This window comes from Sapajus apella, unplaced genomic scaffold (assembly GCF_009761245.1).
Source record: "Sapajus apella isolate SASKATOON/1434 unplaced genomic scaffold, GSC_monkey_1.0 scaffold14, whole genome shotgun sequence".
NCBI lineage: Eukaryota > Metazoa > Chordata > Mammalia > Primates > Cebidae > Sapajus > Sapajus apella.
In genome coordinates, this window is record NW_022436954.1 from 20,126,439 (window position 1) to 20,151,196 (window position 24,758).

The following is a 24,758-nucleotide window of genomic DNA, read 5'->3' on the forward strand; positions in this document are numbered from 1 at the left end:
CACACATACAGAATCCAGCAAGAAAGAATAAAGAGTCCTCAAAAGGGACACAGGAAGAGAATCAAATGTGGAATTTTACAAATGTGACAAACACTTATTAGAAAAATGAAACTTAGACAGATGTGTCCTTAGACTAATGGAATAAAACTCCTTGAAAAACTCAGTGGTAGGCACGACTGGAAAATAACACCAAAGGAATAAAAAGAATACACAAAAAGGACTAAACAAAATGTTTTGTATGTAAAATGCATTGCATTCCTTAAACGCTTAAGAGCCATATGATCTAAACGTGAAAATATCTTCAGATAAGTTGATAAAAGTTCCTTGAAAATTTCAGAAGAAAAAGAGACCTAAAAATGGGAACTTTCTTAAAATGGGCTGAAACTATCATATCCATTTTGAAATGCTTGTTTGATATTAAGAATTTTAGGCTAATGTGTTATATGAGGATTGGCTTCAGGTGAATGTATCAGCTTCTTTCTTGCTTTTCAATCTCTTAAATTTGTTCCCTTGTCCCCATTCACATTGCCACTGCCTATGTTAAAAACAGTCTTTATTCTTAGAGAAATAGCCTACATGTGGCTTCTTCATCTCTTAGCTATCGTCCTCATTGTAAACAGAGATTTTTAACAACATGAAAGATTGATAGATTACTAATTTTCTTCAACCCTTGGAGTGGTTTCCCATTACCTTCATGATAAACTCAGCCTCCTTAGCTCAGCATAAAAGTCCTTTTGTGATTTGGCGTATGCGAAAGTTGTCAGAATCAAAATGGAATCACTTGTGTTAAAAAAAACCAAAAAACCAAACTGACACAAACATAGCCAGGGAAGGCTATGAAGAGAGGGTTCTCATATTTGTATGACTAATAGCAAAACTATCACAAAAGACTGCAAAAATCATAACCTTGCATAAAGGCCACTTCAACCTTACACAAAAAATACTTGTGCAAAGACATCTGCCCAGCAACTGCTTGTCCAACCTCAGACTGGCGTCACCCTTGTTATCGATCCTTTTAGCCAAGGATAATTATTTCAAAACAATTATGTAATCCTCTTCATTTTTTCTTTAAAACTCTTTGTCTTCCCTTTACCTCCCTGAATACACACATAGTTTACTATGGCACCCATATTTTAATTGCAATGTGCTCTTTCTGAATAAACATCATTTTCTTTTAAAGAGACTCTCTCTGCTTATTATTTACATCGATACATAATTTCCCTTCTCCTGGTCTGCCTTTTCCCTATAGGCAGCTTAAATCCAACCATAAGGGACTGTTACAGACTTTTACTTTCACTACAAAGATATACTCAGCCCTCCACAGCTGTGGGTTCCACATCCATGGATTCAGCCAGTTGCAGGTTGAAACTATGAGGGAAAAACAATAAAAAAAAAATAAAAGAGAATACAGATAAAACAATATAGTATCACAACTATTTACATTGCATTTACATTGTATTAGGTATTATAGGTAATCTAGAAATGATCTAAAATATATGGGAGAATTTGCGTAGATAATATGCACATTCCATGCCATTTTATAAGGGACTTGAACACTCATGAGTTTTCTTATGGGAGTGGGTGGTCCTGGTATCAGTTTCCATGGATATTGAGAGATGACTGTAGCACATACTTTTGAGGAGGAGATTAAAATTTACCAGATCCTGAATAAGTTACAGCAATGTATTGTAAATGTATCACTAGTCTCTAAGGGTTAAAGACAAAAGTGAACTAAAATCTGACTAGTGTACTGTGCCTGACATAATTATTAATGTCATCTCTATTTTATTCTCAAATGTGTTCTAGTTTGGACAATAAACTAAATGATCATTTTATTAATAGGCTAGAGTATCAACAGCTGTTTTATTACCAGACAACAAGGATCGCCAGCTTGCCAGCTTCTGATCGCTACCCAGCCAACTCTATATTTATAGTTTTATTATTCCACCACTTTACTTCAGATACAAAACTTTATGTCAATTAGGAAACAAATCAGAGCTCACGCGGGCTTAAATAATAATGACACTTTATTGATAGGCACAGCTGGAAGTCCTAGACAGTTTTGGTTGCTCTAGCAATTTAATGCCGTCTTTAGGCCCACTTTATTTCTCTCTCTTTTTCATTCTTTTCTATATTATATCAGTTTTACCCCAAACGGAGCCTCCCATCTGATAGTTGCAGCAGTTCTGCACACAAGGTTTCCATTCCATCATTCCAAGCAAGCATCTTGAAATTCACCTTAATAGTCTTGCTTAGGTCACATGCCCTCCCTAATCGAACATTCTGGCCAGGATAATGGGATGTGCTGATTGGCTTGAGTATATTGGAGCTTAGTCTTGAAGCTGGAGTGAAGTCAGCCTTTCCCAAAGTACACGGGCTTTAAGGAGATACAATCAGGAAAAAGGAAGAAAAAGAATAGATGCTGGGTAGAAAACTAGCAAGTTTGCAGTCCACAACAGAAGCTTTTATGTGTATAGCAACCAAACCCAAGAAAGTTATTAAAGTCAAACTTGAGAGGGGGTTATACTAAAGAACTTATAATTTGTAGCTATTTGGGCCAAAGAGAGGAGTTTCGGAGCCCATTGTGGTGAGAGAATGTAAAGAGCATTTATTCTGTTTCTAAACCTGAACCAATCTGCATCTTGAACCTGGTGACGGACCTTTTAATTGGCTTTGAACCTTTGCCAAGATACTTATTCTTTGACTGCCATTTTTCCTTATCTGCAACTTGGGGTAATTTCCCTATCTTTACAGTTGAAAGAGAAATATGGGATTACATATAGAGTGCCCAGCATAGTCACTGGCACAGAGTCGAGAATAAATCTAAGTTACCTGTTAGTTTCTCATCACTAAATTGACTCTGAAATAATCAGCATGAAGACTTTTCCTTTAGTGGTCATTTAGTCCACTGGTCAAACTATGGCACCTCCTTTGAGCCTCTTATAGAATGGGGAAGCTGCATTGTGAATGCATTGTGAAGTAACTTGGTATCTTACTCTCAGCCTCCTTTCTTTGAATAGTGGGAAACATATTATTTATTGAAATTTCCAACAAATATAAAAGTATTTTTACAGCAAGAATAAACAAACTCTGAGTTGCCCCCACATCCTGCTGACCTGGATTCATTTTCCTCTCACCCTGGGAAGCTTCAGCCCGTTGCATTTGGCCCAAGCGTGGATCCTTTCCTGATGCCTCAGGACGCTACAGCTATTTATTCATTGCTCACCAAGACCAGAAGCGATTTTGCTCCAGGGGAGCCCATTAGCTCATTTGCATTAAGGATCCAGACTTTCAGCCAAGAATTGCCAGGTCATAAGGTTGTGGAGCATCAGCAAGGTATTTGACTTAGTTTTGGTTCTTGCTTTCAACACCTGGGTTTGACAACATTTACATGCTTGCTACCCTTTATCCCCAACCTAACATCACCCCCTTGGTCAGCCTAGCCATGTAGGAAGTAGCAGCACAAACAATGCTTCAGTGAACTCCTCCAAGCAGGTAAGACTATGAACAATTCAACAGCTTGCAGTGGACTTCTTTTCCCTGGTGGTCCCACTATGGGTTATAAGTGACTAGGCTCAGGGGAAGCCCTTTCCCCAGGATAATTTATCTTCCTTCAGCTCCACCGAATTAGCACTTTTATTTTATTGTTCCCTTGGGTTACAGTGGTTATTAAGTTATAAAATAAGCACATTTTTACTGAAGTTCAGCAACAGATAGACTATTCTGAAACCCCCGACACTATACAAATAGGGCTCAAATCATTAGGGAAGTTTAGTCTTTGGCTTCATGATTGGGGGGATATATATTATTTTTTAATTTTCAAAAATATAAAAATATATTTATATTTCTTTCTGATCATAAGGATTATTACAATGGATGTCCACATAGCAAACAATATAGGAAATTATAATGAAGAAAAGCAACAGTAATTTTAAACCCCAACATGCAGAGACAATCACTGCTAACATTTTGCTGTCTTTGCTACATACCTCTTTCTCCCTCTCTCTTTTATTTTGCATAAATGGAATTATATTAGAAATGTAAGCTAGCAATCACAGAGTATGTCTTCCCTGCCCATATGATCCGTGTCATCATTTTCCTGACTACGCAGCCTTGTGTTGCATTTGTGTGCGAGACTTTATTTACCCAGTCTTCCGCTGATGATCACTCAGTTGTTTTCACATTGTCCCTATTAGCAGTAACACTGCAGTGGATGACTTTAAACACTTTAGCGTACCTACCAGCTTACTTCTTTAGGATACGTTCCTAAAAGTAGAATTTCTAGGCACATCAGAAGGTTTTGATGCTCAAACGTATCACTGATTCTCAAATAATATCACTATATAATACATATATTTTATAACATGTCAGATTATTTCTCTTATCAAACCCTTCACACATACTCTGGTTGGAGTTGTCTTTTTCCTATTTATTTCTTTCATGTCTAGCTCGTCATCCTATCCTTCAGGTATCAGTTTAGATGCTACCTCACACCTCATTGTTCTAAATCTTGATGCTTATTCATTTATCCTTTTTAAAAATACATGTATGGATACCTGACCTGCTATATATCAGGCACCATTAACTGCTGAGTGTTAGAATACAGTGATAGGAAAAATCAGAAGAGATTCTTGCCCTCTTGGAGCTTACAGTGAGGAGAGGGAGGAAGACCTTAAGCAAGTGATCACACAAAGTAATGTAAATTGCAACTGTGACAATTACAACCATGCAAGAGGAGGAGGTGTCCCGTACCATGAGAACTTATTACTCTAACTTCGTCAGATCGAATAGGTAGGACTTCCCTGAAGAGGTGGGACCAGCATCCTATTTTTTAACTTGATGACTGTTAGAGGTTAAATTGTTCCCTCCCACCTCAAATTCATATGTTGAAGTTCTAACGTGCAGTACCTCAGTATGTATTTGAAGATAGGACCTTTAAAGTAGTAATTATGGTAAGATAAGGTCATATGAGTGGACCCTAATCCAGTGTGACTTCTGTTCTATCAGAAGAGAAGATCAGGATGAGGAAGGAGACCCTTAATGACCCTTAAGCATCTAAGACCACCTCCCCCTTGATTTCCCTGTTGCATTTCAACAGCAGAAGTAAAGGCTGGCAGTAAAAGTGGCTGGGTGCTACTTTTAATTGCCCTCCTATAGATTGGAGGCATGGTATGGAGGAATCTTTCTGGAAGGCATTGTTTTTACTTACACATGATCAAACCCCCACCTAAGTCAGTTACCCAACACTTACTCCATGGACCAAGACCCTTTCACATGTAATTTCTAGAGTTGTAAGCCTTTATAAGGGCAGGGATTTTCTTTGTTAGGGGAGCTCAGCTATTTGGAGCATTCAGACCCGCTGCCAGCTCCCGGCTGAATAAATCACTGCTTCCTTCCCAGTTCGGTGTTTGAGAGGTTTGTTTCATGGCCTTTCCTGCTTCAAGGACACAGACAACACACAGATAAAGGGACAGCCATATGAAGATGCAGTGAGAAGGCGGTAACTGCAAACCAAGGAGAGAGGCCTCAGGAAAAACCAAATCGGCTGACACTTTGATATTAGACTTCTAGCTTCCAGAATTGTGAGAAAATAAACTTCTATTGTTTAAGCCACCCAGTCTGTGACATTTTATTATGACAGCCCTGGAAAACCAATACAGTGGCACTCAGACCTTTTAAATTATTTTGTTTATTTGTTGTTTGACTTGTTTGTCTGTTTCCTCTATTGGCTTGGAGAACTGAATCTGTTTTCTTCCTTGCATTTTGCATGTAGCCCAGTGCCAAACACAATATTTGCTCAATAAATATTCGTTGTATGTTGACAAAAAACACTAAGTATGTGTATCTCATATTATCATTGGGAATTCCTGGTTGAATTCAAAATCGGGTTTTGAATGCCCACTTCCTTCCTCAACCCACATGGACACTGTGTTCTGTTTGTGAAATCTTGGGGTATGTGCTTCCCTTGGTTATGCTGCCTGAATTTCCTCAAACTCAAATGAAAATACTCACCTCACACTTTTTCTTGGAGAGGAAACATCTGGATGAATCTCCCTCAGGAGAGGTTACTTATTCCTTCCCCAGTTTTTGCACACAGCACATGCTGCATTTTCTGATTCAACACATTTTTGGATCCATCTACGTTTCTGGTAGATCCCAGTAGAAGTGCTGTTTCTTCACTCCTGTCAGCTCCATTCCCCCATCAGTGCTGTGGTCTGCTCTACTTCTTCACTCCCCAGGAGTCCACAGGCCACACACTGTGCCTCCAGTTGTCACGTCTGCTTTCACCTTGGGGTTCTTTATCTGATGGCTGCTTGCAGTTTTCACAGAGAAAAAGGAAACGTTTCCTTTCCCGGTAGGGTGCCATTTCTCCCCCTTTCTCTTTCAGAGTATCTTGGACTGGTTAAAAATTTGAGTCTTGAAATCTGCCACTTATTAGGAGTGTGAATTTGGGAAATTTCTGTCATCTCTTTAATCTTAAGTTTACTTCTCTTCATAAGGAAGTGATAATTTTATGAATGAAAAGCAATGGGAAATGCCCAGTAAATTTAACAAATGATGATGATGGTAATCATATTTTTGATTTTCCTTTTCAAATAATTTTTATCATGGAAAATTTTCACATCTCTAGTTTATATAGAGAAGTAATATAGTAAGTCCCATGTAACTATCAGTCGTAGCTAGTCTTGTTTTGCATATACCCTCAGAAAATGACATACTTATGTATCAATAGAAAATTGTTTTCAGCCTCCTTTGGAAGCACTCTTGTCCTCCAATTAATCTGCAAAAGCCTTTTTGTATGGCTCTCTAAAACATTCGGATTTGAGATTTCTGTCTTATTTACTTTACCCTTGCACTTGAAATGTAAATACAATAAAACTTGACTCATTGAGATTAATTGGAAGAAAGAGGTTAGAATCTACTTTAGTAAAATCATGCCAGTCATTTAAAGGTGATTGTACTTTTATTATTTTTAAAGTCTTATAGTAATTCAAATTAAACCAACTATTAGGAAGCTGAGATCTTTTGGGATCCATTTTGATGACTATAAAGATATTTACATAACTACCGTAATTGTTTGTAAATATATACCTATGAAAAGCTTGTTTTTCTTAAATGAGATGTTAAAGTATTTTCCTTGAAATTTATGTTGTAAAGAAATGTTGCCATCTTAAGTTTTCAGAAATATAGAACCGATGGGGTAAATCAAGGTAAAATTGCAATTAATTCACTTAACAGTTGTAAAAAGTCATAATAATTTCTACCATCCATTTAGCATCACCATGTTTCAGAACTTAACGTAATCTTATTTCATTAAAATGTTCACAATCATTTCTTGTGGCCATTATCTTGATTTTACAAATGAGGTAGAGGTTAAGTAATTCACCCATGTTTATACAATAACAAGAGGAAGAACTGAATTTTTTTTTTTTTCTTCATCAAGGTGCATGTCGGTGATGAACTGAAATTTGAACTAGTTCTCGTTGACTTCAAAGTCCACCTCCTTTCTTCTGTGCTTTGTTTCAACCCAAGAGTAGAGACAAACTCACAGGTGGCTGACTGTCATCAAACATAGCGAGGGCTCTGGGAGAAATAAGTGTAAAGTTTTATGAGATCATAGAGGAAGGCAGACTGGGGTACCACTAACTGAGCACAGGGATGTGGGTGAAGGCTTCCCAGAGAGAAGGAAATGGGCCTTGAAGGATGATTAGAAAAAATTAAAACAGAGTCTGTTCAGTGAAAAGTAGGCAAGTGTTTTTGTGGGGTCAGAGATGTTCTTCAAAGAAGTACATAGGGTACAGTCAATAGAAGCCTGGACTCTGGGAGCTACCAGGTTTGGGTTCAAAACCCAGCTCTGTCACATACAAGCTTTTCGAGTCCTTTAATTTCCATCAACTGAAGTTTTTTCATGTGTAAAATGAAAATATCTCATAGGCATTATGAGGATTAAGGGAGATGATGTGATGTGTATAAAGCATTTAGCACACTGCCTGGCACATTTTGCTGATTATTTCTCAGTATAGAAAAAAAAATACAGCGCTTTCTCGTAAATGATTGGATAAATGATTTTCTTAAGAATTGGTCATGTTTCTTTGGGTATATACCCAGTAATGGGATTGCTGGGCCAAATATTATTTCTGGTTCTAAGTTTTTGAGGAATCACCACACTCTCTTCCGCATTGATTGAACTAATTTACATTCCCACCAACAGCGTAAAAGCATTCCTGTTTTCCCCTAGCCTCACCGGCACCTGTTGTTTCTTGACTTTGTAATAATTGCCATTCCGACTGGTGTAGGATGATATCTCATTGTGGTTTTGATTTGCATTTCTCTAATGATCAGTGATGTTGAGTTTTTTTCATATGTTTGTTGGCTGCATAAATATCCTCTTTTGGGAAGTGTTTGTTCATGTCCTTTGCCCACTTTTTAATGGGCCTGTTTGCTTTTTTCTTGTAAATTTGTTTAAGTTTCTTGTAGACTCTGGATATTAGACTTCTGTTAGATGAACAGATTGCAAAAATTTTCTCCCATTCTGTAGGTTGTCCATTCACTCTGATTATAGTTTCTTTTGCTGTGCAGAAGCTCTTTAGTTTAATTAGATCCCATTTGTCAATTTCAGCTTTTGTTGTAATTGCTTTTGATGCTTTTATCATGAAATATTTGCCTATGCCTATATCCTGAATAGGCATGCCTGTGGTGTTATGTAGATTTCCTTCTAGGGTTTTTATAGTTTTGGGTTTTACATTTACGTCTTTAATTCATCTTGAGTTAATGTTCATATAAGGTATAAGGAAGGGGCCCAGTGTCAATTTTCTGCGTATGGCTAGCCAGTTCTTTCAGTACCATTTATTAAATAGGAAGTAATTTTTCTATTGTTTATTTTTGCCAGGTTTATTGACTATCAGATGGTTGTAGATGTGCAGTCTTATTTCTGAGTTCTCCGTTCTGTTCCATTGGCCTATGTGTCTTTTGTTGTACCAGTATTATGCTGTTTTGGTTACTGTAGCCTTGTAGAATAATTTGAAGTTGGGTAGCATGATGCCTCCAGCTTTGTTCTTTTTGCTTAGGATTGTCTTGGCTATTCAAGCTGCTTTTTGTTTCCATATGAATTTTAAAATAGTTTTTTTCTAATTCTGTGAAGAATGTCAATGGTAGTTTAATAGCATTGAATCTATAAACTACTTTGGGCAGTATGGCTATTTTCAAGATATTGATTCTTCCTGTCCATGAGTATGGAATGTTTTTCCATTTGTTTATGTCCTCTCTGATTGATTTCCTTGAGCAGTGGTTTGTAGTTCTCCTTGAAGAGCCATCCACTTCCTTTGTTAGCTGTATTCCTAGGAATTTTATTCTCTTTGTAGCAATTGTGAATGGAAGTTCCCTCATGATTTGGCTCTCCACTTGTCTGTTGTTGATGTATAGGAATGCTTGTGATTTTTGTACATTGATTTTGTATCCTGAGACTTTGATGAAATTGCTTATTAGCTTAAGAAGGTTTTGGGCTGAGACGATGGGGTTTTCTAGAATAGGTTCATGTCATCTACAAACAGACAATTTGATTTCCTCTCTTCCTATCTGAATACCCTTTATTTCTTTCTCTTGCCTGATTGCCCTGGCCAGAACTTCTAATACTACATTGAATAGAAGTGGTGAGAGAGGGCATCCTTGTCATGTGCTGGTTTTCAAGGGGCATGCTTCCAGCTATTGCCTATTCAATATGATATTGGCTGTGGGTTTGTCATAGATGACTCTTATCATAAAATACTCTTCTCAATGTGCATTATACAATATACCTTTGTAACAAATCTGCACATGTACCCCTGATTTTAAAATAAAAGTTTAAAAAAGTTAAATGAAAGTTGAAAGTAAAATAAAAGTTAAAAAAATATGTCAATATTTATCTACTGAATTTCTTCTTTGGGTGTATCATACTCAAAACCCATTTTAGATGTAAGGTGGTGGTGGAGGTTCAAGTAACTTCCTTAAGTTCATGTGGAAGACTGAATTCTTGGGAATGGAAATTTGAAAATGAAGACTGAGAGTATTCAAACCTTCTATCATTAATAAAGTACTTCAAAGTGACAAAAAAAAGAGAAAAAGAATTGGTCATGATCTTAAAACACATCCTGTTTAATATACTTCTGTCTGTTCCATCTATCTTTAAAATGTTCCATCCATCTTTAAAATGTTGTTGGTTTTCCCATCCAGACCTTTGTTGGTGGCAGAGTCACTAAGAGGACATGTGATCTTTTTTTCTTCTTCTAGAATTCCTCCAGGCCACTGCCTTTTTGGGGTCTCAGAGAAGAAGCTTTTCATTCTTGACTTCCCTAGTCCCCTGACCCTCCCACCCTAAGCTATTCTTAATATGCTTCTGTGGTTCAAGCTTGGTCTCCCTCTGACTTGATGTTTGACATTTCCTCTCTGTGGCTGTGCACTAGATACCTGGCTGTGCATGAATGCTTCCTACCTACTAGGAGTGGGGATCAGACAACCTGAAAGAAATGCTGGGAGAGAATTCTGCACTTTTCTCTGAGCACTTGCTTATTATATTCTCTTTACTTGCGTTTTTTTGTTTTGTTTTGTTTTGTTTTGTTTTTCTTCAAACTTTCTTTCTATATCCCTCTCTGCAGCCCAGAAACATAATCTAGTCAAGTTTTAGAAAATTGTCCTTTGGCCCTCCCTGTGCCACTTCTAGGTACCTTTAATAAACTCTCTTTTCTTTCACATAGAATATCTACAAAGCCATCATCTACAATTGCTGGCATAACTTAACCATTCACTTGTTGATCTTTGTAATGAATTTTATTCTTTACATCTGCCGGAATACTCCATCACCACCTCCTCCCTTCTTCACTCTCCTTGACACCTATATATCATGTATTTAGCTTTCAAGATTCTGTCAAGTACTATCCTCTTTATGAATTATTTCCTAAACTTATACAGATGGAATTGTGAAATATTCTCACCAGAACTTGGATCAATGATAGTACACAAATTTGAATTTGAGTGCCACCTTTAATCAATTGTTTGTGGCTCAGTGTTAGAGTAATGTGTTGAGAAGGATTCTGAGGTCACATCTGGGACCTCTTGGGAGGAATATTATGATCAATTAGTAAAACCTTTTCTGGAACAGGAGGTGGAAGGTGAGTATGTGAACCACATTAACTACTTCTGTTTTTCATAAAGCGGCCTCTGTCATAGCAACTATGTAACATTAGTTGTACTCATTTGTTATGTATTTAACTATTTAACTGACAATAATTATATGCATTTATGGGGTACAATGTGGTGTTTTGATCATTGTAGAAAGATTACATAAAACTAATTAACATATCTGTCACCTCACCAACCTATCATTTGCATGTTTACCTTGTTATACAGACGTGAGTCCCAGAGCAGGCCTCTGGTTTTTCCACCTTAGCAACATGCATAACTTTTTAGCTTTTCATAACCCCTCAGCTTTTGCTGAGTGACTGAATGCTTTCGTGCCTCTGATTTTCTTGAGGTAAATTACTCTTCCTCTGTCTTTAGTTTGCATAATCTCAAGTGTTGACACCACCTACAGAAGTGGTTGTCAAACCATTTTTACTGCAGAAACCGTACCCAGATGAAACCTCACACAGAAGCAACACCATAAAACACAAAAAGAGTTCTTGTTTTGGTTGAAGGAGTTGAAAGATGGCCCCAAGTCTTGCCATCTTGGGCTCCTCAAACCTGCGGCCTCCTGAACTGCCTGGCATCGGAGCACTGATTCTTAAAGAGTGGTCTGTGGACCCGGCAACATCAGCATCAGCATCGCCTAATGCTGGTGGAACTTGTTGGAAATGCAAAATCTTTTCTCTACCGTAGGTCTACTGATTCAGAATCTCTGGGAGTGGGGACTGTTGGCGTGTGTTTAATAACCTTTCAGGTGATTCTCAGGCACTCTGAAGTTTGAGAACCACTGCAGGAAATCTCCTGAAGGGCTTCCTTAAGACATCAATGTGCAAAGGAAGGCCTCTGGCTCCCTATGAAATGCTATTTTTCATTAGCCCACTGTGAAAATAGTCTTGAAACAGTAAGTGCCAACCAGTGATATTAAACCACAGGTTCTTAGATATGCCCAGTACACGGCAAGTCACTGCATTCACCCCTGTTTAAGAATTGGGCAAGTGGAACTGCCAGGCGCAGACTCAGTGCTGCAGTCAGGGTGGGTTTTGAGAGAAGCCTCTGGAGCTGCAGCTGTGAAACCGGAAGCCGAACTTCTTCCACCCCCGGCGCCACTGCCATGGACCCTTGCCTGCCACCTCCTGATTTTCACATCAGTGATTCTTACAGCAGCAGAAGGTGGAGGCTGTGCTTTTATTGGAGGAAGTGGAAGTTACCATCGCAGTTTCATTGGAATCAAATTCTTTTCCTCTTAGTCTTTCTGGGTATGAACTCTTTTCCTGTGCCGGTGTAAAAGACCATGGGAGAGCTCTGACTGGCACATTATCAGAAGAGCAGAAGATGGAACCAGAGATCTCTAGGTTGAATCTCCCAAATCCTCCTGCTTCAAGGCTCCCCACAAAGCAGGTGATGGCTTCAAAGATTTCCATGAGGTTTTAGCTCAGATACTTTGAAAGCATTCTGCTTCCTGAAATATAGGATGTAGGGTGTTAGCAAGAACGAGGAGAAAAAATGGAGACAAGGTCACAAGGAAGATGACATTTTGAGAAAGATCCTTAGCTGGCAGGAGCAGTAATTGAGGACTAGCAGAAGCCTCTCCAGAAAAGCAAAGGCCCTAGCAAGTTGGAATCAGTGGAACCCAAAATGTCGAAAGAATCAGCTCCACCAAATGAGTGCCAGAAACCTGTGATAAATGCCTTCCATTGTATGGAAAGTGCAGGACAATTGTCTGAGTGGCCTTAGATGGACCCAGTTCTCCTACCATTTTTTTTGCTTGTAGTGTTTGAAAGTAACCTTAGAAGCCTGAGATAGGGAGGAACTGCCTGAAAAATCCTGGACCTTATCCTTTCCCTCCTAGGGAATGCATCATCTTGAGTTAGGGAGAAACTGCCCAGGTAAGCCCCAGCTTTGTTATTCCTCCCCCTGGAAGCAGGATATCCTTCAGAGCTTTGCCCAGTGAGTCCTTTGGCCCTGAGATATCTAACCAGGGTGGGCTGCTTTTCCAGGTGCCTTGGCTGTATTGCATGTGGGGCACACGCAGTTGAGACTCCCCTTGCCCCAAGCAGCTTTCTTGAGCCATGGGGACCTGCTCACCATAGATTTTAAGTTTCTTTTGTTCCTTGCTGCTTATCTATAAGTAATAAATCTGCTTCATGTAACATGTTGCATGTAAGTATGTTCTGTCTTCCAGGACTCACTCAAATTGGCAGCCAATGCATACTGAAACTGGTCCAAAGAAACGAGATAGGAAACTTACTTTAGGCCACAATGAGCTCAAGCCAGTAGGATATAGAAAGTTTGCTTGGGGTCATGATGAGTCCAAGCCAGCATCCAAATCATTCAATGAGGTATATGGTCTTGGCCTAACTTGACTGATAACCTGGACACCAGGTAGATTATGGGTCTACAAAAAAATTAGAAGGAGCCATGTAATGGGTGTCAATTTAAAGTTTAAAAAAATGTGGAGATAAATCTCTTTGAGATCACTCTCCATATATTGAATTGACTTCTGAGATAGCTTCTCTTTGGAAAAAGCTAAAGTAATGGAACTTGGCTAATGCCTGCATTCAGAACTTCCTCCAAGATTCCATACTTGCAAACTTTGTCACAGGTGAGGTCTAATGTATGGTATCAGAAGTGACAACCATTCCACTGGAGTTCAGAGAGCCTTCTTGTCTTACTGGAGATAAATTTTAAAAGTCAGTGATGCGAGTGATAATGCATATACATTTGTATGTTTTCTGCCTGGGAAGAATGATGGGCTAGTGCCCATATTCATTTCTACCACCAGTGGATTCTTTATTCCCATGGATGTCTTCATTCTTAGAGCCAGAGCTGATAGTTACTATAAGCATCTGCTAAAGTAGTAGATCCAAGCAAGAAGGAAAAACATTTCAGTTGTTAGAAGACTGTGTTGAAGTCATAGAAGGAATAAAAAAGCACTTGCTTCAGCAGTCTGAGCCTACCAAGTTGACTTTCATGCAGGAAGCTCAATGGCAATTTTGGAACTAAGGTAGATTGATTAATGTGTTTTTTGTCTGAGACTCTGGCTTGGGTGTACCCTGTGGATGGCCCAGTGTCTACATGGAATTAGTTAAAGCTTTTAAGAAGATGTGTTACCAGTGGTATTATCACTTTATTGGGCTGAGCCTAAAAGTTGTGTACTTCAATGTTAACTCCAAAGGTCGCCACAGGAATATAGGAGTCTGGCTTGAAGACAATCTCAGTCGGCTATGCCCAGAAATAATGGAAAGCCTGTTATATCTGAACCAGCTCAGTTGGGACAAAAATTTCTGAGACTGGGAATCCTGCAGTGCTTCAACAAATATACTTTCATCCATTCAGATGATCGTTCTTCCAATGATAGTCTTCATAATCCAAACTTAACTGACCAGATGGAAAATTTCTTTTGGTGAGAAACTCAGAAGTATGTTTATCTTCTCTTTCCTAATGACATGGATCTCTTTGACCTTGAAAAATATGTGTATTCAATAAAGAGTGTCATTCATTCCCATCTGGATGTTAACTTAAAATGACTGGGAGAAAAATGTAAGTAGCAGTGTGACAACTCCCAATCATTCAACTTTCCTACATTGGACATTGTATATAATAGACTTTTTATTTTCTGCAAGTCATAGATTGGCAAGCCAACTGATTATGGATACAGTTAGCTTCCTTTGACTTTTGGCTATTGTTAGCCAGAGAAGTTCCAAGTCTGGGCTGGAAATGGCAAGTCCAGTGGGACAGGTGGCGTCCAGGACACCTTGGAAGGCCAGGTGCCTACAGCTTTTTGGGGCAGGTGCTGGCTGGCTTTGAATTTATCCTCATTATGTAAGGTGGTAATTCAGACTGGCTTTGGGACTTGTTTCTGTGTCTATGCTTTCTAAATTAGGACCACTGCGAGAAAGAAGAAAGAATAAAGTCAGCAAATTTTTGATTCATGGGGAAAAAAAAACAAATTAAAAAACTCTTACCAACAGCACAATATCCTGCCAAACAGCCTGATTTGTGTTTTCAATTAGCTCCTTTGGGAGGAGGCTGCATTGCTTTTGGAAGAGGAGGGAGGCTTATAGCTGGTGACAGAGTTGTGGGACCTTGGCAATAGAAACTAATGGGGAAGGCAGGGATAGACTAAATATGCCCTGTGGAAGGACATGGCTTCTGTTGAGCTTGGTCCGCTTATGATTTAGAAGGATTTTAAGGAAAAAATAATTGGTTGCAATTCTGATGACATTTGCTAGTGTCATTCTCACAGTATGAGTTATCATACTGTGCCCAATAAAGTTTTAACAGAGCAAAGCATGGCAAATTTGTAGACCCAGCAGGTTGCTTACTGGGGCTGCACAGCCTGGCCTTTGAGATGAGTATGTAATGATGGGCTATCAACTTTACATTTACCCTCCAGCTGGGATCTTTCAGCTGTTTGGAAGCGCTAAGCCAGGTGACTATAGACAATAAAGGAACAACCTACAACCCCATGCAGATTAATAGTGAAAAAGAGGTTTAATAATGACTTTTTTTTGGAGTTGGAGAGGTACTGTCCTAGAAGAGTAGAGAAGCCTTGTGGGACAATAAATAAGAGCTCAGATTCTGGAGTTGGTGAGACCAGGTGTGACAATTTAAATTATTGTTCCGCAAATATTTTTCCTCTCCTTCCACTTTAGAGTAGTATATTTCCCACTTCCACACCGATATTGGGCTTTGCCATGTGACCTACTTTGGGAAATTAGCTAAAGTAATGGGAACAGCAGCTTGAAATATGGTTGGGTGGTTGGGCCTGTTCCTGTGTGCATTGATTATTTACCACAGGAAGACCATGCCCCCGGTGACCTGAAATTTAGAGTAATACATGTGAGGCAGATCTGTAATCTGCCACCTGAAGCAGAGCCACCCAACCTAGAATAGCCTAGATCAGATGAATCACAATTGACTTGCAGGTACCTGAGCATGCAAATAAATGCTGTTGTAAGTCACTGAATATGGGGTAGTTTGTTATGTAGCTAGCGTACAGAGCTGTATACAAATACTTTCTTGGTTGCCGTGACGGTTAATATTGAGTGTCAACTTGATTGGATTGAAGGATGTAATGCATTGCTCCTGGGTGTGTCTGTGAGGGTGTAGCCAAAGGAGATTAATATTTGAGTCAGTCGACTGGGAAAAGGAGACCCAACCTCTATCTGGGTGGGCACCATCTAATCTGCTGCCAGTGCAGCCAGAATAAAAGCAGGCAGAAAAACATGGAAAGACTAGACTGGTTTAGGCTTCTGGCCTCCATCTTTCTCCCATGCTGGATGGTTCCTGCCCTTGAACATCAGACTCCAAGTTCTTCAGCTTTGGGACTTGGACTGGCTTCTTTGCTCCTCAGCTTGCAGATGGCCTACTGTGGGACCTCACCTTGTGATTGTGTGAGTCAGTACTCCTTAATAAACTCCCCTTTATGTGTACATCTGTTCTTCCAGTTCTGTCCCTCTAGAGAATCTTGACTAATACAGTTACCTTCTAGTAGTATGATTTTGGCAACATACCACTGTAGTTAGGCCTTACCTGCCTTATCTAAAAATGGACATTTTAATAACTATAACACAGTTAAATGTTAAATGAACTAATGCATGTGTGTCTCCTTATACCTTGTACTCAATAAGCATTAGTTATCATTTAAAGCTTGTTACAGTTTCAGTGTTTGTGTCCCTCCAAAACTCATGTTGAAACTTAATCACCAATATGATAGTATTAAGAGGGGCCTTTAGGAGGTGACTGAATCATTCTTGCAGACTGTTCATTAATGGAATTAACAGCCTTATAAAACAGGAGTGAGGGAACTGTTTGTCCCTTTTGCCCCTCCCACCATGTGAGGATGCAGCAAGAAGGCATAAGTCCTCACTAGGGGTGGAATCTGCTGGTGCTTTGATCTTGGACTTCCCATCCTCTGCAACTGTGAGAAGCAAATTTCTGTTACTTATAAGTTACTCAGTCTAAGATATTGTTACTATTGCAGCAGAAATGGACTAAGCTATAAATATGGCGGTGATAGCTACAATTTATTGAGAACTTGCTACTCTGTGCCTTAGAGCCGATACAGATATTTTGCTTATGTTATCTTGATTGATATCACAACTCCAATAAGTTGTTATTAATATAATATTATGTAGAATATTATATGTTCATGCATATTTCACAAATGAATGTGCTTTACAAATGAATGCTCGAGAGGTTAAGTAACATGTACAAATAGTACAGATAGTAAGTGGCACAGCTGAAGTATTTTCCTAGTCTGCTTTATCCTGTCGTTTATGTTCTTTCCGGTATGCTAGACTGTTTCACTCACCTTTATGACTACAACTAATGTTAGTATAGTGTGCTGTGGTTAATTAAATACTTGCACATTATCATATTTGATCTTTTCAGTAACAAAAATGGATATGCAGTAGTGTGTTCCACAAGATTTTTTTTCTGTTTTTCTGGGTTCCAGGAAAACCATCTTGGAATCGCAGAAGGCACATTTCCCTTCATTTGGAAGAATAGGTGTGGTCACCTTAAAATCACCTGACCTAAACCACACTTAACCTTCTAAGGGAACATCCCCTAGAAGGTTAAGTGTGGTTTAGGGCCAGCGAAGCTAGCTTTTCTGAGAATGGTGGGATTTTTCCTTCTCAAGTCCTTGGGTATCCCACTCTTAGAAGAATAGAAAACTCCCCCCACCCACCCTATTCTGAAAGGAAGAGGCTATAATCAGACTTTCTTTTAGTTTTCATGGCATCAATGGAAATGTGACCTCATTACCTAGTCTGGAAAGAAAGTGGTGGATGGTTCTGGGTGTGAAAGGAGGAGGACAAAAAACCAAGAGTGATCATGTTCCTGGGGCCAGATGGTGTCCTGGATAGTGGCTGTCACAGAGGTCACCAGATCTATAACTGGTAGGAGTCCACCTTTGGGGCCTTGTTGGCTGTGCCTGGCTCTAAAGGACTGGGACTCACCTCTCTCAAAGAATTATTGCAGCTGTTCTGGCATCTGGAGCAGTGAAATAACACAGAAGCAGATCCACAGCAACTTTGATAAAGAACCAGATCCAACAGAGAAAGGATAGCAGGCCTATTGTCCGATCAGAAACACCGTTTTTCCCACTCCAGGGTGAGAAAGACCCTTTGTATAGGCCTCAAAATCCCTTGAGTTTCTTGGATAATTTATGGGAATAAGAATACTCAAGAGCTTGGGTAAATTTTACTACCAATAAAGCTAATAAAAGTGATGTGACTATATTTGTATCTCCAGTATGTACCTATTATTTACAGCTGCAGAATGCAAAGCTTGGAGACATGCCATGGAATTATATTAAGAAGTGATGGCTCCAGAACTGAGATTTTGGTCTTTGTGCTTCTTGCCGCAACTGCCTGGTTCCCTTAAACTACCCGATGGAGTAGTTCAGAAGATGGAGTTTTCAACCTGAGTATGAGAAGAACACTGGCAAATGCAGCAGCTTTCAGGACTCATTGGTAGCATCTAGATTCTCTGGACTGCCTTTCAGCTCTTAGCCACAGTCTGTTGTCATGTTGACAGATAGGTTACAGGGCAATAGGAAGAAGAGAGCAACTGTAAAATATGCCAGAAAATTATGCCTCCCTGAAACATAGGGGGAGGATTCTGGATAGATTTCACTTTTGTCTCATCTACATAACAGGAGCACTGAATCCTTGAACAATTGTCATGCTATTAATTTGCACCTATAATGATGTTAAGGAAGGTAATAGATGAGTGCACTGCCTCTCCTGGGGATATTTATAATTCAGTATAAACATAGCATGGTAAGCTAAACACAGTAGTGAAAGTAAAATTTTAGGGCATTGGGAATGTTTACTTCATCTGTACTGAAAGAGACTGTATTTACCAATACCCTAACTGGCACATGTTTTAAATCTGAGAATTAATTTAATTGAAGCATCTTAAAAAGACGTAAGGTTCAATTATATGTAGTTAGGCATTTAATGAATAGCCTTTACTTAAAATAATACATGACACAGAATCATCAGTGTTCCAAAAATCTTGGCTACATGGTTTCCTGCTGGTTTTTCTTTTAACAGTTTACTTACATATTTTTTTCTCATATACTCTATATACTAATGCTAGCTGCTGAATGTATTCTGGCTGAGAACATTTAAAACCATTAATTAATTCAACACATATTTATTGCATACCCACTGTGCTCCAGGCACAGTTCAATGTGCTGGGAATTCAGTGATGAAATATTTGGCTTGAGCTAGGCAATTATCATTAAGACATTGAGATGGACACTGTTAGTTACTTAGCCAGCTCAATTTTCTCTATTTCCATTCTATCCTAATGGAAGCTATCCTTTCCCCATACAGCTATATGCCTCAAAGAAAGCTGATACTACCTGCAAGGATGGGCCTAACTATCTAAGGATAATATCCTTTCCTTTTTCAGTGATTGGATCAAAATGGTCACGTGTCTAATTCTATCCAGTGGGATACAGGTAGCCTTTGGGCAGGTGTGGCTGGGTGCTAATCCCAGAGAAATGACCAGAACTTCATCTTTTCCCAGATCAGCTGTTGATGAGCACCCCCAGCTGTGCTGCTGGGGGCAATAGGGTTTTTTGCCAATGTCTTGTGCTTGAGCCTTGGAAGCAGCAGCCGGACACAGGTATGGCTGGGAGGAGACTGAGTCTTCAGAGGTGTGGAGATACAGGGGCTGTTGAGCTCTTGGGCAGGCTGCAAGCTGGTGGGGTCTAGGCTGTCAATATGTTGCCTTGTCGTAGCTGCTTAGGGCTTAGGGGAGATGTGAGACGCAGCTGAGCTCACTTTCTAGAGCAATGCCTTCGTGCAGTCTCCAGGGAGCTTCCTCTCTGTTAGTCTGGGGCCTGCAATACTCTAGGGACTTTCCTTTGGCTAGGCTGCAAGTGTTTGTAGTGAGAATATGGACCATTTGGGGCAAGTCACTTACCCTTACCCTATATTCGGCAGCCTTTCCAGGTTTCCAGTCAATCCTAGCTGAGCAGACTGCCTTGATTCTCTCTTTTTCCTTGTTTTAGGTGGTTGTATGTGAAGGGTTATTTTATGCTTGCATGGGCATATCTGGTTTTGAATTTCTACTGTTTTAGCTTATGGATTATTTTGTACCCTTCATGTTGCCTCTCGTTTGCCCCGTATTGACCCAGAAAGGACTGTTAGTCTTTTATATTCTACATAAACTCCTTACCAAGCAATGTTTATGTTTAACTGACTTATACGTTGAGGAAGCATGGGAGATTTAGCAAAACAACTTCAAGGAGAATTGGGTACTTTGTTTGTAATACATTTGATATTTCCCCTCACAGGGTTTCTTTCTCCCTCATTGGCCATTGTACTTTACCTGGTCTTCATGTTCACACATTTCCTTAGCTCCCCTCTACCTTATCTGTCCCTTCATTTGCCTCTTAATTCTCTCAAGAACAGAAAACAAATGCCTTTTATTACCTTACGGTTTTCTTCTTTGTTCCCTTAGCTATTGCTCTCAACCACACTCCCAGGACTTTATCTTCAGTCCTAAAAACTTTGCGAGGTATTTTTCCAATAAGGTCAGTTCTCTTCCTAAGAGAAATTCTGCTATCAGATTTTAAGAAAATTCATCCTTACATAAATGGTACATACATTTTCCTTATTAAGAAATGACTGTGTGCCAGAGAATGTTCTAGGTGCTGAGTACATACCAATAGATGAAATAAAGTTTATGTTTTTATGGAGAAAGATAAAAGCATCTTAGTAAGTAAGATGGGTAAATTATCACGAAGGAAAAAATAAAGCATGGTAACAGAATAAGGAGTCTTCAGTGGGAGTAGTTGCTTCATATAGAGGGTTGTATATAAAATGACATGTCTCAAGGAAGTAAGCCATATTGATAACTTAGGGGAGAGTGTTCCGGGAAGAGGAAACACCAAGTGCAAACACCCTGAGATCGAGGTCTACTTAGCAGTTTCAAGGAGGAACAGAGTCCAATATGGCTGTAGCAAAGTGAATGGATAGGGGAGGAGTAGGGGGTAACTGGATGTAGTTCATATCATGGAGTGCCTTATAGGTCACTGGAAGGAATTTTGGTCTTATTCTGAGAAATAGGAAGCCACTGGACGATTTGTAACAGAGCAGTGAACTGATCTGAGTCACATTTCTAAAGGATCTCTCTGATTACTGTCTGAAGAATAGATGCTAAAGGTTCAAGGGCAGAACCAGGAAGATAAATTGGGAGGCAGTTACAATAATCCAGGCAAGAGTTAAAGGTGACTTGGTTTAGGGATGTTTTGATGGTGATAGTGGTAGGTGGTGGTTGGATTCTATATACACAGTATTTTAAAGGTAAAACTGGCAGAATTTGCTGAGGTTGCTTGAGGTTACCTAAGAGAGAAGCTGTAAAGATGATTCAAACTTTTGGGCTTAGTGCCTTGAAGGATGGAGTTGCTGTTAGTTAAATGAGAAGGGCTATGGAAGGAACATGCTTGGAAGAAGATAAGAAGCTTAGGTTTAAGCATATTTAGCTGATAGACATTGATATGCTGGTGTCAGTCAGAGACTGGAATATTCTAGGTTCAAATTTAGCAAGGTCTTTGCTAGAGATGGAAATGCGGGAGCTGCCTGAAACTGATGGCTTCTAAGACCATGAGATTAAGTGACGTCATCCAGGGAATAGCCATACTTAGAGAAGAGGTCTGAGACCTGCAACACTGCGATTTAGAAAGGTAGAAGAGAAAAGGAGCCAGCAAAAGAGGGGCTGCTTATCTCCCTTACATATCTACTTTTGAAAAATAGTTACTTATGTATATGCAAGATGCATGTATTATTCAATCTATAAATGATTCCTACTGTGTCTATGAGCATTTATAATATTTTACAATAACTACATACACATACTGTCACTCAATAAATATTGGTTGAATGAATGAGACAATTAAAGAATGAATGATTCATTTCATCATCTTCCCCCACGTTGTCTAAGGCCCACATTAGGTCTTTTTAGCATATGATTTTGAGGTGTTTATTGCCTCTTTGTCTGTGCACTAGAATGCACTTCAAATTACTTGAGGATAATTCTGTCCCTGAATATTTGTGTGTCTTTATCTTGCTCTTCTGTGGACATGGGGTGATCTGTTCAGGCAGAACCCCGTGCATCAAGAACATAATTACAACAAATGATATTGCCACTGTGGGAAAATGTGGAAACAAATCATTCAAACCATAAGCAGAGAAGGAATTTGTTTTTGGAGGGTGGAATAGATTGAGCTGCATTGCTGAGCCCTGTAGCTGGACCAAGACAGGGCAAAGAGACAAAACATATTTTTCCTTGCCCTTCAAGAAATGGCTTTCATTCTGCCAGGCCAACAGCAGACAGAGAGACTCTGACACCTCCCCAGGGCTTTCCATTGGGAATGCACAATTGGTCCTGCGGATTCCCTGCTTTCTTCTGAGTAATATCATCTTGGTGTCGAAATTCATCTGGATTTCATCTGCATCATCTTATGGATTTCAATTTAGAAGAAAATGGAAAATACAATAGGATTCTTATATAGTTTTAAATATCACTTAGCAACCTCCTACTCTCTGCCTGGTCTTACTCTGAATCTCTTTGGAAGGGAAGACTTACTTAGCTGTGGGTGTTGAAAACTCTTGGGAGCCAAGGGCAGGTAGCTTCCACCTACAGTCCATGGTGAATCAGTAGAGGGGAACCCTTCTGTTTTCTTACCCTGTATTTCTAACTCTTCTCACAGAAAAGGGAACATATGCCAGCACATCCACGTCCACGTCTCTGAAGGACTGGAGAGGAATCTTTACTTCATTTTATTTACTTCTTGACTTAACTCTCTTGTTGGGAAGGCAAATGGCAAATAAGATTGCTCCAAATTACCGGTGGGGCCTCCAAGAGTTTCCTGAACTAGACTTTGTCCTGTTGCTCTTTCTTGGGAACATTTTCCTTAAGTGGTTAAGCTAGTAGCCTTCCCTTTGTTGTCCATATGTGGTAAGAGCCTACTTCTTCGTATGCCTTGATGTTCTTTGTTCTAGGCTCTCTGTGTGCAATTGAGTGGATAAGTTCAGAGCAGAGCAGAGGTAGAAACGTGAGTCCCTGCCTTGATTTCCAGTGTAGGTGTACTGGTAATAAAGCAGACACTAGTGTGATGCTGATTTTTTCCCTTGTGCTGGTCTCGGTTGGTTAGTACTTGGAGAGGGTAGGGATTTGGTTCTTTGGGTTTCAAATACTGGGTAGTAGGCCACAGGGCCTTACCCCTTGGCTATAGTGGATTCAACAAGGAGTGGGAAAATCTCGGGATGGTGGGATCTAGACACAGTCAGTGATTTATGATATGTGTAGAATGACTTAAAAATGAAGGGACTCATTGGGGTTTCCTTTCTGAAAATTTGAAATAGGACTGGGAGAGACTTACCAGGGCATTTGGACTTAAAAATCACATATTTGGGTTGGGATAGCCCCATGATGGAAGGAGCTTGAGTCCCTGAATGACCCATTTCTCAAAAGCTAAACCATATTGGATCATAAGAGAAATTGACCATTATCATGTTAAACCACTGACATTTTGGAGTTGTTTGTTATAGCATTTAATCTGTCCTGACTGATATTTAAGTATTACAGAGGCGAGTATAATAAGTAAGGCATTTCCCTACTGACTGGCCTTCATCATAAACTCACATAGGAATGTCAGCTGGGTAAAATAGGTGCTGGCAGACAAGATTATATTTAATGGGCCTTTCTATCTCCTACAACAAGCACCTTACGTCCCTTATGGGGACGATTGCTGAAAGCAGTTTCTTGGACATAAGGGAATGCTTTAGAATTATAGCAAAGGGCTAGTGGATTACTCTGTGTGTGTGTGTGTGTGTGTGTGTGTGTGTGTGTGTCTGTGTGTCTGTGTCTTTGTGTGTGTCTGTGTGTGTGTGTCTGTGTGTGTGTGTGTGTGTGTGTGTGTGTGTGTGGTAAGCACTGAAACAAGCCTATTCAACCATTATAAAACTTAAACTTACCCTCTTTCTCCTTCTCCCCTTTTCCTCTTCCCTTCTCCCCCTCCCTTCCCCTTCCCTCCCATTCCCTTCCCTTCCTTTATTGGTGCTTAATCTATGCTACGCAATAGAATCTACAGGCTTAGGAGCCCTTCTGGTTTTACCAGTAATTAGAATCCACTGATCCACTGGCGTCATGGGATAAATGAGGCTTTTGGCAGACAGATTGTTAGGAGATCTTATTGATACAAGTTCCTAATTCAAGCTTGACTGAGAGAACAAGGCTTTCATGATATTATATAAGCTTTAAAATTACAATAACTTCTTACTCTCCCATCACAACACCATGCCTATCCATGTCCATATGTCAAGATGTGGGTGGAAGGAACGTTATTTCTATCTTGTGAGAACAACATCTTCTCTGTGTGTGACATCCACATGGGCTACGATCATGCTCCCACAGCTTTTTTACTCCCTCTAACTCACCATGTCATAATGAGTCTTAGTTATCTATATTATATAGAGATAAGTTCATTTTTATAAGAGATACTGAGTACTGTATCTACATGTACTGTAGAAATAGTTAAAAAAATAAAGATTTGGGGCCGGGGAGTAACATAG